We start from the raw sequence: 12443 nt of genomic DNA, 5'->3' as shown, positions 1-12443 counted from the left end.
CAGGAAAGTGAGATGAGAGTTCAGGCACAAGGGAGGGACATTAAAAAGGGGGGGGGGGGCTTAGGAAGTACTTGTAGGGTCTGATTATATAAGTTGCTATAAATTCACACAATGTTGAGGATAAAGTGTAACCAGTGTTAGAAACTGAGATATGAAAGCTAGGAGCTAAATGGCACCTTAAACCTAGGTTATGGGTGCAACAATAGAATGTTGAGGCGTGCTTTTTTATAACAAGAATACGAAGCTGAAAATGAATGAACTGCAGCTAAAATATTATGTTCATTTTTCACATGGTCCAGTCCTTCCCCTGCCCACCCCCTAATATTCTTCAGAGAGTCTCTTCTCCAGTCTTCAGAGAGTAGCTGGAAGCGGGGAGGCAGAAAAAAGGTCCTCCTTTTCTTCCACTCTGCAGTTTTAATCTGAAATCTCAGGCGCAGTACTGCACCCAGAGCTCAGAAACTGCTTGTGCTAATGAAATTCCCTGTCACAAAATGTGCCTAGAACAAGGGAGTTTCGAACACTGGGTATAACAAAAGTTGTGCCAGTACAATGCCATTACCTTTAGTATTAGGCTGGTGACATGCATCACACCACCACAGCAGAGTGATGGTCAAACTGCACGTGACATTAAATGCCTCTTTGCATATTTTATGCAGCAACCACAGGCAGGGTAGGTGGGGGAGATTGACAATGAATGAAATTGCAGCTGGTAGGGGAAGGTTTAACTCTTCCTCATGTTAAGGTCCTAATGTAAGTAGCTTCTCAGAAGATGTTATTTGTAATTAATGAACAATTCCACTGGAAGATTCTTTCCACTGTCAAATACCTCCCATTGAAAAATATACGAGAAACAACAACAACCATCTGTCACTGTGTTTGCCTGGTTGGAATGTGTGTTGAACACTGATAATGCCTCTTGCTTCCCTGGATGGAGGAAAGGGAGAGGTGTGTGAGCCCATGTACAAAGGTAAAATTTGCATTTATTCCTCTGCCCCTTTTTTTGCCTCTGCCTCCACCCCAACTGCTGGCAGAAGGTTGCCCATAAATGAATGCAGCCCAAGGCTGAAATGACTTTCTCACCTTTGCTTTTCATGGTCTATCTATGAGCTACTAGTGCTTTAAAGTACCTGTAAAATAATAGTTTGCAATATGGCAAAGAGCTGCAAATTCCCAAGGCACTCAAAAGCAAAGATTGTCAACACATTCTCCTAGATACATAAGTTTCCAAATGAGCAGCCCTCTGTAACCATTTCTGGGATGGTAGGGAGACCTAAAGGCTGTTGTACTACATTTTGCCTTGTCGCTGATGTTGTTGTTGTGTGTGTTTTTTAATTGGCTCTGATCTAGTTATGCTCTTCCTCACATACTCTCTTTCACTCTGTTTCTGCTTCAAAGTAACATTTTATCACTTTCCAAAATCACATTGTGCGTTGTCAGCAACATATTCCACTATTCAATGAATTCTTTAGAAGAGCTGTTAAGACACCATTTTGGCCTCTGATGGGATGACAAATAATGCCTGCAAGTTGAAAGAGCCTTTGAATTCTTAGACTTGTTTAAATTGAATTACATTTGTCGGCAGCCATATCTTGCCCCATTGTATGAACAATTAAGTAACGGAGACTCATTTTTCCATTTTTTTAAATTCATACCATTAAGTGTGCCCTCTGAATCAGCCCAGATGACAGAAGCAAGATACATTCCTTTATCAGATTTCAGATACAATTCACAGACATATTCATGAATGTAATAAGAAGAACTTATTTGATCCAGGCACTAAAAATATCCGGCTACTTCCATCTTTAACATACTTGATAGAAACCCCATTACCACCACTGCCACCAGCCTCTTGACTTAGAGTTGGGGTCAACAAGCTGTCTTCAAAAGTAAAAGAATTCGATTTATTCCGAGACAAAATTTAGTGGTGATATGATGATCTCCTTGGATTATTCCCAGGCTTCCTACCTGGTGTTTGCTGAAACTCCAATATGGCAGCACCAGAGTTATCAGGGACTCTGATAAATGCAATTTTGCCCAGGTGCCTCTTCTTTCAGGCACCCTGGAAATTATATGTCCCAGGGACCATGGCATCAGGACCAGCACAGTGGCAGGACAAAAGCCAGACCCTACTCCCCACATAAGATTAAGGATGTGAGGAGGCATAATTTCCCATTCTGTGCTATATTTGGCCCACACAGCACTGTTTTCATTCTACTGCACTTCGTCTTCCACCAAAGACTATGTTATTCATCTCACTGTCTGCAGCAGCAAAATAATGGAATTTACATAATTAACTACATATATTATGTAAGTTACATTGTCCTTATATTATTCCACACTATACATTACAATACAAATGGTGGTGGTGGTGGGGAGCCCACAACCAATTATGTATCCTCTGTGGACTGGAGAAACAATAGTGACTAGCGATTGTATTTGCTGGGTCATTTTCCATTCTGGGCATGGGACAAAGAAACAAACATCAGGAATTTCTGTTCCGGTTCCTGTTTTCATCTGAATTCTCTGACATTTCTAGCTAGGATGCCATTGTTGCGGTAAAATTTCTGCCCTTTCTGACTCAGTGTACCAGAAGCTGCCCTCCAGAAATATTGTCAGTATTGCTGCCAAATTGGCTACAGAATGAAGTAGCCAATGCAAAGGAATATTAGACTACAATTTTCCACCTTTACTGATGGAGTTCTTATAGGCATGTTATGTCTGGATGCAATGCTATTATTCACTTTAGCAATAAATGAATCTGCCCTTTAGACATCTTTATAGAAATGTATCTTCATCATGCATAATATATATTATATCTCAAGGTTGCTCAATTAAATCCACAGTTCCATTGAATATTATTCAAGAGGGAACAGTAACAGTACAATCTTTGCTGACACTGAGAATATACAATAAATATTTTTGCAGAACTTGTCAATTGCAGTCAGCTTTGTATGTAACACCAAACCTTTATGAGGTGTTTCATTATTAAGGATTAACTACAACATTACCCTTTAATAGTATCATAAATCTTTAATTACAATTCAATGCAATGCGGACTAAAATTGCTTTTGGAGTGAAACAATTCTATTCCTGGTTATGAATAAGCAATTTCTTTTATAGGTAAAGAAATCATAACTTTTCAAAATGATGACAGAGCCCAGTCTTTCAGTATATAAACATGTGATCAGCTGTAATGAGAGCTACACGTGAAAAATACAAGGCATCGGACTTTGTTGATTACTACTGGTAGAACACTACTGTACAAATTCTGCATAAAGTTGGTTCAAGCAACAGCTAATATATGGCACAATGTACAGTCCTGTAGTATGGAATCACAATTCCTCCTTTGTTCAGATTGATGAGATCTAGGAAACTGCAGGTGTAACTGGTGTAATGCAATGGCATGTAAAATTTGGATTAATCTCTGTTTGTTTATAGACATTTACCCTGCTCTATAGCTGAAAATGTTCCCCGCAATCAGTAAGAAGATGGCTCCTGCCCATAAGTATGATATCTAAAAGACATGACACAAAAGGAAAAGGGATTGGAAGGGAAGAGGTGCAAAAGCAAGCCCAGACTCCAATTCCCATCAGCCCCAGTCAGCAGGGCGAATGGTCAGGGAAGATGAAAGGCCAACAATATTTGGAGGGCCACAGATTCCCCTATCCCTACTTTGGAAACTGATGGTCCTCCTGCTGTGAAATTTAGCACAAGACAATGTGCTTTCCCACCCAAGCTTTCTACCTATAATTATTTTAAAAATTGGCAAATTTGGCACACATGCCTCACTTGAAAAGGCTATGGTCCCGTGGCCTGCAGAAAAACTACCCTCAATCTGCTATGTATGCAAGTGGGGCGTGCTTTGATATATTGCCTAGATAAGGCCTAATGGAGAGGGCAGAAACAAGTCTATTTGCTTCAAGGGTTTCTGTTGACTCCCCTAATAAAAAAATGTGTGTCTCAAGCACAGAATGGCATGCACATCAATGAGCTGGAATTTGAGCTGAGCTTGAAGGCATTTCGAGGGACTATGGAAGGATAAAAGGTCTTCTTGGAGCTCTTGATAAAAATGGATGAGAAAAATCTGTCAAGTGCATGTCATTCTTCACAAAAGCCACTCACTTTGAGGCAGCAATTGCTTGCACTGAAAAAAAGGAAAGCAGCCTTGCAGTCAGAAGCAAAGCTGACGTGTATAATATGATTTTAAACCTATGTGTAAACTATGGTCTAGTAATCTGAAAAAGAATTGCGATTAAAAGTAAGGAAAGAATATAACGCAAAAGACTACACACACACACACACACACACACACACCCTCTCTATTTCTATCTATGACTAAGAATCACTGAGTTACAGCACTGTCTAGGAATAAATCTTTAACTCCTTCTTTTAAGCAATGCTAGCAGTGAAAAATGAGAAGAATAATTCCGACTTTATCTGCACAGCCTTTTGCCTGGCCTCGGATGCAACCCAACCAGGCTTCAGTACCTATGCAGCAAATGTGATGAGCCCTACATTGATCCCTTCTGATCCAACTGGAAAATTGCAGGATCAGTACAGGTGGCCCAATCCCACATGAGGTGTATTGTACAAAGCTGTGTGCGGCATGTGTCTTCCCTATCCCACTTTTGGAGCAGATTATTGCTTCCTTTCCACATTTCTAGTTAATTCTGTAACAAGATATCAGCGAAGTGGGAAATGGCTATGTGAGCAGGCCTATGAAGGTCAATCCTGGTTTTAAATTCCTCAGTTTTCGTCTGCTTTGGGGGATTCACATTTTGCTGAAATAGTGCCAGACGTATCAGTATATTTAATGGCATTTTACTACACACTATTATTTGTTGGAAATGACAAGTTCTCACAGCCTCTAGTCATGAAAGAAGCAGGTGCAAAAGCTGAATGCAGGTGCCAAACTATGGCATTTTGGTTCTGTGTGCTGTTCAGTATGTTGAAGAATTGTTTGTAACAAGTGTTGGGGAAATAAAAATCAGGGGATGGAATGGAATATGTCTCACTGGTTGGAATACTGAGCAGGTCCACTCCACATTTTGTTGTAGGTCTAACTTACATTTCGGAAGCTATACATAGTAGCAGGTGCCGATTTTGAGTTCATCACAACATGTAGGTAGGGATGGGCAAATCTCAGTTTCATTTTTTGCTCTTAAGTTCAATTCTTCATATTTCAAAATCAGTTTGTAGATTTTTTTGATTTTTTTGAAAACAGTCACCATGAAACTCGGTATTTGAGTGCAGCCCCCCCCCCCTATATATCAATTTCTGTATGGAATATTGTATCATCTAAACATTTTTGCAAAGCATTTTCTCACTTTTGCATGTAATTTTCATGCACATTTCCTCCAAGTACAGTCGTGCCTTGGTTTTTGAACAGAATCCGTCCTGGAGGTCCGTTCAACTTCTGAAAATGTTCAAAAACCAAAACACAGCTTCTGATTGGCTGCAGGAGCTTCCTGCACTCAATCAGAAGCCGCAGAATCCCTGTCGGACGTTCGGGTTCCAAAGAACATTCACAAACCGAAACACTCACTTCCAGGATTGCAGTATTCGGGAGCCAAAACGACCAAGTACCAAGGCATTTGGGATCCAAGGTATGACTGAATATGTATTCCTGTAAGGTAAAAGGTAAAGGTAAAGGACACCTGGACGGTTAAGTCCAGTCAAAGGCAAATATGGGGTGCAGCGCTCATTTTGCTTCTGGCTGAGGGAGCTGGCATTTGTCCACAGACAGATTTCTGGGTCATGCGGCCAGCATGACTAAACTGCTTTTGGTGCAATGGAACACCATGACAGAAGCCAGAGTGCACAGAAATGCCATTTACCTTCCCACCACAGCGATACCTGTTTATCTACTTGCAGTGGTGTGCTTTCTAACTGCTAGGTTGGCAGAAGCTGGGACAGAGGAACAAGAGCTCACCCCATCACGCAGATTCAAACTGCCGAACTTCCAATCAGCAAGCCCAAGAGGCTCGGTGGGTTAGACCACAGTGCCACCCATGTCCCTTTATTTCTGTACACATTACTTGGTAAGAGAACTACCCTGCAAAATCCAGAAAAACCTGAATTAAAAGGATGCATTGTTTGGGAGCTATGAATCAGGTAGGTTTGCCTTTAAATGTGAAGTAAATTGAATTTCTCTTCTCCCCCTCCCCCCACCAGCCCAAGCTGGAAGTCAACATGTGCAGGGTAGCCCTCAACCACTAGGTACCCAGATGATTGTGTAACTATGCCCTAGCACTTTCTTTATTTGGTGACCCAAGGAACAGTGCTATAGAAGTGACATGGGAGGGACGTCACTTTTCAGTAGGAACATTTTTTTATCCCGTTTTTATATCTAAAAGAGAAATATAAATCAGCCAGAGCAACATTCTGCTACGAAGTCATTTATTTTTCTTCAATAGCGGTTGAATTGTTTGCTCCTTAGGAGTCTGTTTGGTTTTATGCTCCCCATCCTACCATCAGATTGGGGATTGATTGTGGATGAATCATGCAGGTAATCAGTCATTTCATAGTGAGATGGCTCTGTAACATATGGCACGCCACATCTGCATTTATCTGATGTCGGGGCAGTGGATTGTGTTATCCAGTTGTCTCATTATTCTTACAATTCCATCTTGAGATGATTGTTTATTATTCTTTTCCTTCGGTATGATAAGTGATGTAGCTTTCTGTCCTAAATGCTTCCCTGAAATTGTTTTATAATGTCAAAGACAATAGAGAATGTATATCTCATTCTCACTTTTTCATCTAGCAATAATTTGCCACTGGTTTTCCTTGAACTGCAGCAAGCACTGGGTAGACGGCAGCTTGCGCTTACTCAATGTATTGATGCATTCTAATTTCATGTGACCTAAAATATTCATTAACTAAGATCTGCTCAGGAGTTATACTCGCACGTAAGGGAGAATCCAGGGTTTCAGACAAGGGTCTCTATCATCCCTAGCTGGAGATACCAGGAATTGAACCTGGGACCTTCTGCATGCAAAGCAGATGCTCTACCACTGAACAATGACTCTTCTTAATGGCAGTCATTGTATCACCATTTGTTTTCACCAAAACAGTTTGCTAGGAAGCTCATATGGAAGGCTGACATGTTCCAAGAAATGGTTGCAGTTGTTTAGCACTCATTACTTTAATGCCTCCATGAGGAAGTGTTAAAATATCCCAACACTTTTGCTATGGATTCTGTTGGTGTGGTGTAGCGATTGTAGATCTCTATAGAGGTTCCTGTATGAGTGGAGTATTAATCACTGATGCCTTGGTCCAATTCCAAGCTAGGTAATTAAGTTTTGCCTCTAGTCTCAATTACATTTTGCAGCCCTTATTGTTAGTCTCCTGCCTCACATTATCTTTCCGTTGAAATGAGGCACTCAAGTGACAATTTGGCCTTTGAAATTATACATCTAAATTCTAGCACAGTGGCTCTAGTCCAAACATAGCTGAAGAGAAATTATTCCTGCTCACATGCAGCATAACCCAATATCCAGGTAAGCTGAAGAATTTGGAATTAAGCTAATTCCCATGCAAGTTACTGGAACCAATTTGGATTAAATCCAAGTTCTTTGAAATAACTGGGTTGTGGATCAGGCTGCTCATTGGAAACTTTTGTCCTCCTGTGTCCTACATTCAAAGGCTCTACATAAAAGGAGGTTAATTATTATTGTTCTCGTTCTTCCCCTGTGTGGATGTAGCTTCATGATCTTCTCTGGTTTATATTTCCACTCGATTAAACACTCTTTTAAAATAGGCTGTGACTGTTCTACAATTCACAGACTGTGTCCCTAGAAAAGTGGAGGGTTGCTTGACATGACATGGCTACAATATAGAAGCTATTTGAACTCTCTGTCAGCTGCACTTTCCCCACACGGTGAAAACAGGGAGCCAAGCTACTCCTAAAGGGGCCATGGGCAAAATTGCAGCTACACTAGAACAGCAAGCTAGCTACAAGCCTATTGCCGCTTTAAGAGAAGCTTAGATTGAGACTCTCTGTGACAAAGTAATTATCTATGTTTCCTCAACAGTTTTTGTGATGGCTGTGGCATTTTGGGGACAGTTGGAGAGTGTGATATTTTGATTGGAATGTGTGTACAGTGTCCAGCACATACCTCAATATACGCAAGCTTTGAATTCATGACCTGCATCAGGTGAAAATGGAGACTATATATTTAGTGACTAGTACCTCCATGCATTTGGGGTATATTAGGATTGCCATAGTTCAAACAGTGAAAATCCGGACAGAAAAGTTATTGAGCTTTTTCCTTTCCTTTTCTTCCTTTTCTTTCTATTTCTAAATCAGCAAAAACGGCACTGCTGACATGGGCTGCCATACGTCCTGATTCCCCCCGACATTTTTACCAATTTTTGCCCGGACACTGCTAGAGACAGCAGTATTCTGGATACATCCAGGATATTCCGGACGTGTGGCAATCCTAGGTGTATGTACGGAAGAGTCTGTGCACAATGCATGAAAGGTATTGGTGTGTTTCCTCCTCATGCATTCCATTTCAGCACTGCTTGATCACCTGCACAGGGAATTAGTTAGGTCCTAATTGGTGATAGTGAAATGAAGTCTGGACACATATGTAGAATATTCAGAAGTTTGCCTATAAGTATTAGGAATAGGAGGCTTTCATAAATGCAGGGCCAGAAAAACACACCATCAGACATCACAGCAGAGAGATGAACTAGTGCTGTGAACTAGTGAACTAGGGCTGCTGTTTTGGTGACAGATCCATGATTTGGTGACAGTGAATGGTCAGTGCTCTTCAAGCTTCAACCACGGTCACCAGGCTTCATCTTCAACCAGGCCTTTGGCTGATTGACATCCTACACCCTTTAAAATGTGTTTGTAGGAAGGGAGAGGTTATTGGTTTGTTTTGTTCTTGTGTATATATACCTGCCTATATAGTATTGTGGTTTTATCTTGTATTTTTATGATACGAACCACCCTGAGATCTACTGATGAAGGTCAGTATACAAATTTAATAAATCATGATGATGATGCAGCCCAATAATAATTCAGCTTTTACTTTCTTATGCAGTCATCTAAAAGCATATTCTGCACTCTTTCCCCTCCCCACTATTTGCTTCAAAAGGTCTTTTTCTGACCTTTAATTTATTTCACACATTCTGCTTGATGTAATTCCATCTTGCTGAATAGTCTTTTCCTATGATTTGTACCAACTGTTCATTTGTTCCTTGCCTTCCTTGAGACTCCCCCCCCCTGAATCCATTAAAGCCCTTTGCCTCCAGCAGCCCATCCTAATGTGCCAATTACTTTCCAGTGTTTCTTTTTGGCTAGAAGACATCCCAGCTCTCTTAAGCAATTAACTTGACTGTTATCAAGTGTAAGGACAATACTAGTTTGGAATAATCTACTTTTGCATTCTATATCTTTTAGATAATTCACATTGCAAGTCACCACTACTACTTCTATTAGGTAATATACTGGAGAAGAAGTTATGCTATAGAGTTCCAAATTCTGAAACACAGAAGAAAAATGATATTGATTGGTTAAAAAGAAAGCCATTAATAGCCCCCAGAACACCTCAAGGAAAACGTTGCACAAATGAACTAATTGTTCAGATAAGTTTGAACATCCTATATGGTAAGTGAAGATTAGAAGTTATAGCAGAAAGCTCTGTAACTTCCGAAAAATGCCAGTCATCAGAAATCTCCTAATCAGAACAATATATCATTATGATTACTTCATGCATATAGATTTCAAAGAATCATAGGAGTTGGAAGGGATCCCAAGGGTCATCTAGTCCAACCCCCTTCAATGCAGGGATCTTAACTAAATCATGTATGACAGATGGCCGCCAACCTCCACCACATCTTGTGGGAGTTGTTTCCACAGTTGAGCAGCTCTTACTGTCAAAAAGTCCTTCCTGATGTTTAGTCAGAATGACCACTCCCCACATCAATTGGGGGGCAACTTTTGCATGGTCGCGCACAGCCCCCTGGATCCCAGTGCGCCTCCTGGTAGTTCGGGCTGGTTTCATCCTCCCCAGGCTGGATACCTGGGGTTTCTGCCTACCTCAGTCAACTGCTCAATCTCACCTGGGGAGGGTGTTGCCTGGGGAATTGGCCAGGTAAGGGGAGGGACCACCCTGCCTGCCCAATAGAAGGTGTAGCTTACCTGTAAGTGGCAGTTGGGCTCCAAAGCTTCTCCGGTAGTGGCTTGGGCCTCAGGTGGGCCTGGCGGCTGTGGGTGGCAGTAGGGGCCTTCTGGCCACTTTCCACACCTCCGGCAGCAGCCTCCAGACGGGCCTGGTGGCTCTGGGGGAGGCAGGCGGTGGGAGGAGGCCTTTCGGTTGCTTCTTGTGCCTCCAGCGGCCATCCGGGTCATAGGGGGTTCATAGGGGGTGTCGCGCCACGTTGTGCGACCTACCTCCGCTTCTGATGGGCCGTGCGGCACCTTGGGCCCTGCCTGTCGGCGCTGAACAACTTGTGGCACCCCAACTGAAGCGCAGGCTACGGCGGCCCCCGCGCCGCTTCACGTGGCCTCCCCCCTTCCCTGGATGGGCCTTGTGGCCCCGGGGCATAACGGGGGTGGCAGGAGGCCTTCCCGCCTCTTCCCGGGCATTGGGTGGGGGTGTAGGCCATGGGGGGCGCACAGCCTGGTCCTCACCCCCCGGCCTGGTTCTCGAAGGGCGGGCAGACAATGGTGGGGGGCCAGGGCATGTCCCCCCTGTTCCCTTCCCTGGCACCTCACGTTCGGGGATGGTTGCTTGTAGATGGCCGCATGGCTGCAGCTGCATAGTGGCAGCCATGTTGGTGGTGGCCGCATGGCAGCGGCCATCTTGGTGGAGGCTGCATGGCGGCGGCCATCTTAGGGGTGGCTTCAGGGCAGCGGCCAACCTGGGGGGTGGCCGCATTGTACGACCACCTGAGGAGTTCACGGGCACACCTTGCTTCTTTTGATGTAATCACTTAATCAATTTACCTTTGCAACTAACAAGTACAGCCGGCATTGCACAGGGCGCCTGTTCCACTCAGCCAGTGGTGTCAACCCAGTGATTCTGAGCGTCTCTACACAGAAAAAATTAACTGTTTGCTTGCCTTGTTTTGCAGCCTTCTGTAGCAATTCTTGCTGCGACTCAGTTCTTGCTTTTAAACCCCCCCTTCCATTTTTTTTTTTAAATTACACCTTTAGCTATTCCATAACAGCGTGTCCACAGCCCTACTGTTGTGCAGGTTGTACTGCATATACCATTCGGCTAGCCCCACACCATGCCACCAAAGCGCCAGGTTGTTTCCCCTTCCCGCACTAGAAGGGGCACTGTAAGGGGTGCGCCCACCAAGCCAGCTCAGAAGCAGGCTGCTAGGCAGCGGAAGGAGCGCACAAATAGGGATGAGCATCCTAAACCCACCCGAGCTGTGCCCTGAGGAAGGGCAGCGGCAGCTGGAGGGCATTCTAGGTCCCAAAGCCCACCAGCCTCAGCAAGCCAGCAGGGGGGCATCTGCCAAATCAAATCGCCGGGTGAAATGTGGTCTGCAGAGAAAAATGGCTGCGTTTTCCAGGTGGTATGGATCAATCAAATGCACACCTTTGGATAGTTAACAGGGAAAAAATATTAGGCAAGAGGGCAGGCCTGTCTGTGAATGCTTAGCAAAACCAATGGAAATAAATACTCTATTTTGTGATTTAGAATTCCTGTAATGTGATTTTTTTTTTCTTGTGGCTGAAAGTAATATAGATTTTTGATAACTTTATATTTTATTTATGATTTAATCAACAACAAGTGAATTAGGACGTGAGATATTATGACAATAATACCATACATTTATAGTCCCTTGTGACCAAAATGATGAAGCTCAGGTTGTTTATCTCTCTCGATACTGAGCCGAGAACATGATTAGCATTGAACAGTATTTTTCGTCTTCTCATTGATTTTATCTTGTGTGAGGATGCATGGAAGTATATTATATTCTTCCCTCTTCGGTAACATTGTGTCAGATAACTGATTCCCATACAGTGGGGCTTTTCACTGTACATTAGGGATATTGTCAAACATTTAAGGCGGTAGCTTTTCCATCCCAGTAAAATCTTTGAAGACAACTTCACTGTGTGATTCATTTATGTTAAATTAGCAATTCGTCCTCCATGTTACAATCTTTGTAGTGAAATTTCTAATATATTCTGAATGCAAATTCAACTCCAGGGAAATAAACCGTATAGGGAAACCAATGTATTCATATTCCATTTCCATTAATTCCTTCATTTGTTAAACGCAGATTTGTTTTGCTATACTTTGCTGGGTACAACAGATATAAATGGTCCTTTTTGAATTTCATTATCTAGCTCACAATTATCTTTTCTTTAGACAGAATGATGTTTTAATTGAACATGTCACGTGCTTGGAGAAATGAATAAAAAACTTTGGTTGTATCTCTTTAGATTTCTAACTTTAATGTACAAAAGT

The sequence above is a fragment of the Lacerta agilis genome, chromosome 4 (genome assembly GCF_009819535.1).
Source record: "Lacerta agilis isolate rLacAgi1 chromosome 4, rLacAgi1.pri, whole genome shotgun sequence".
NCBI lineage: Eukaryota > Metazoa > Chordata > Lepidosauria > Squamata > Lacertidae > Lacerta > Lacerta agilis.
The sequence above is the reverse complement of the archived record's forward strand: the minus strand, read 5'-3'. Positions refer to the sequence as shown.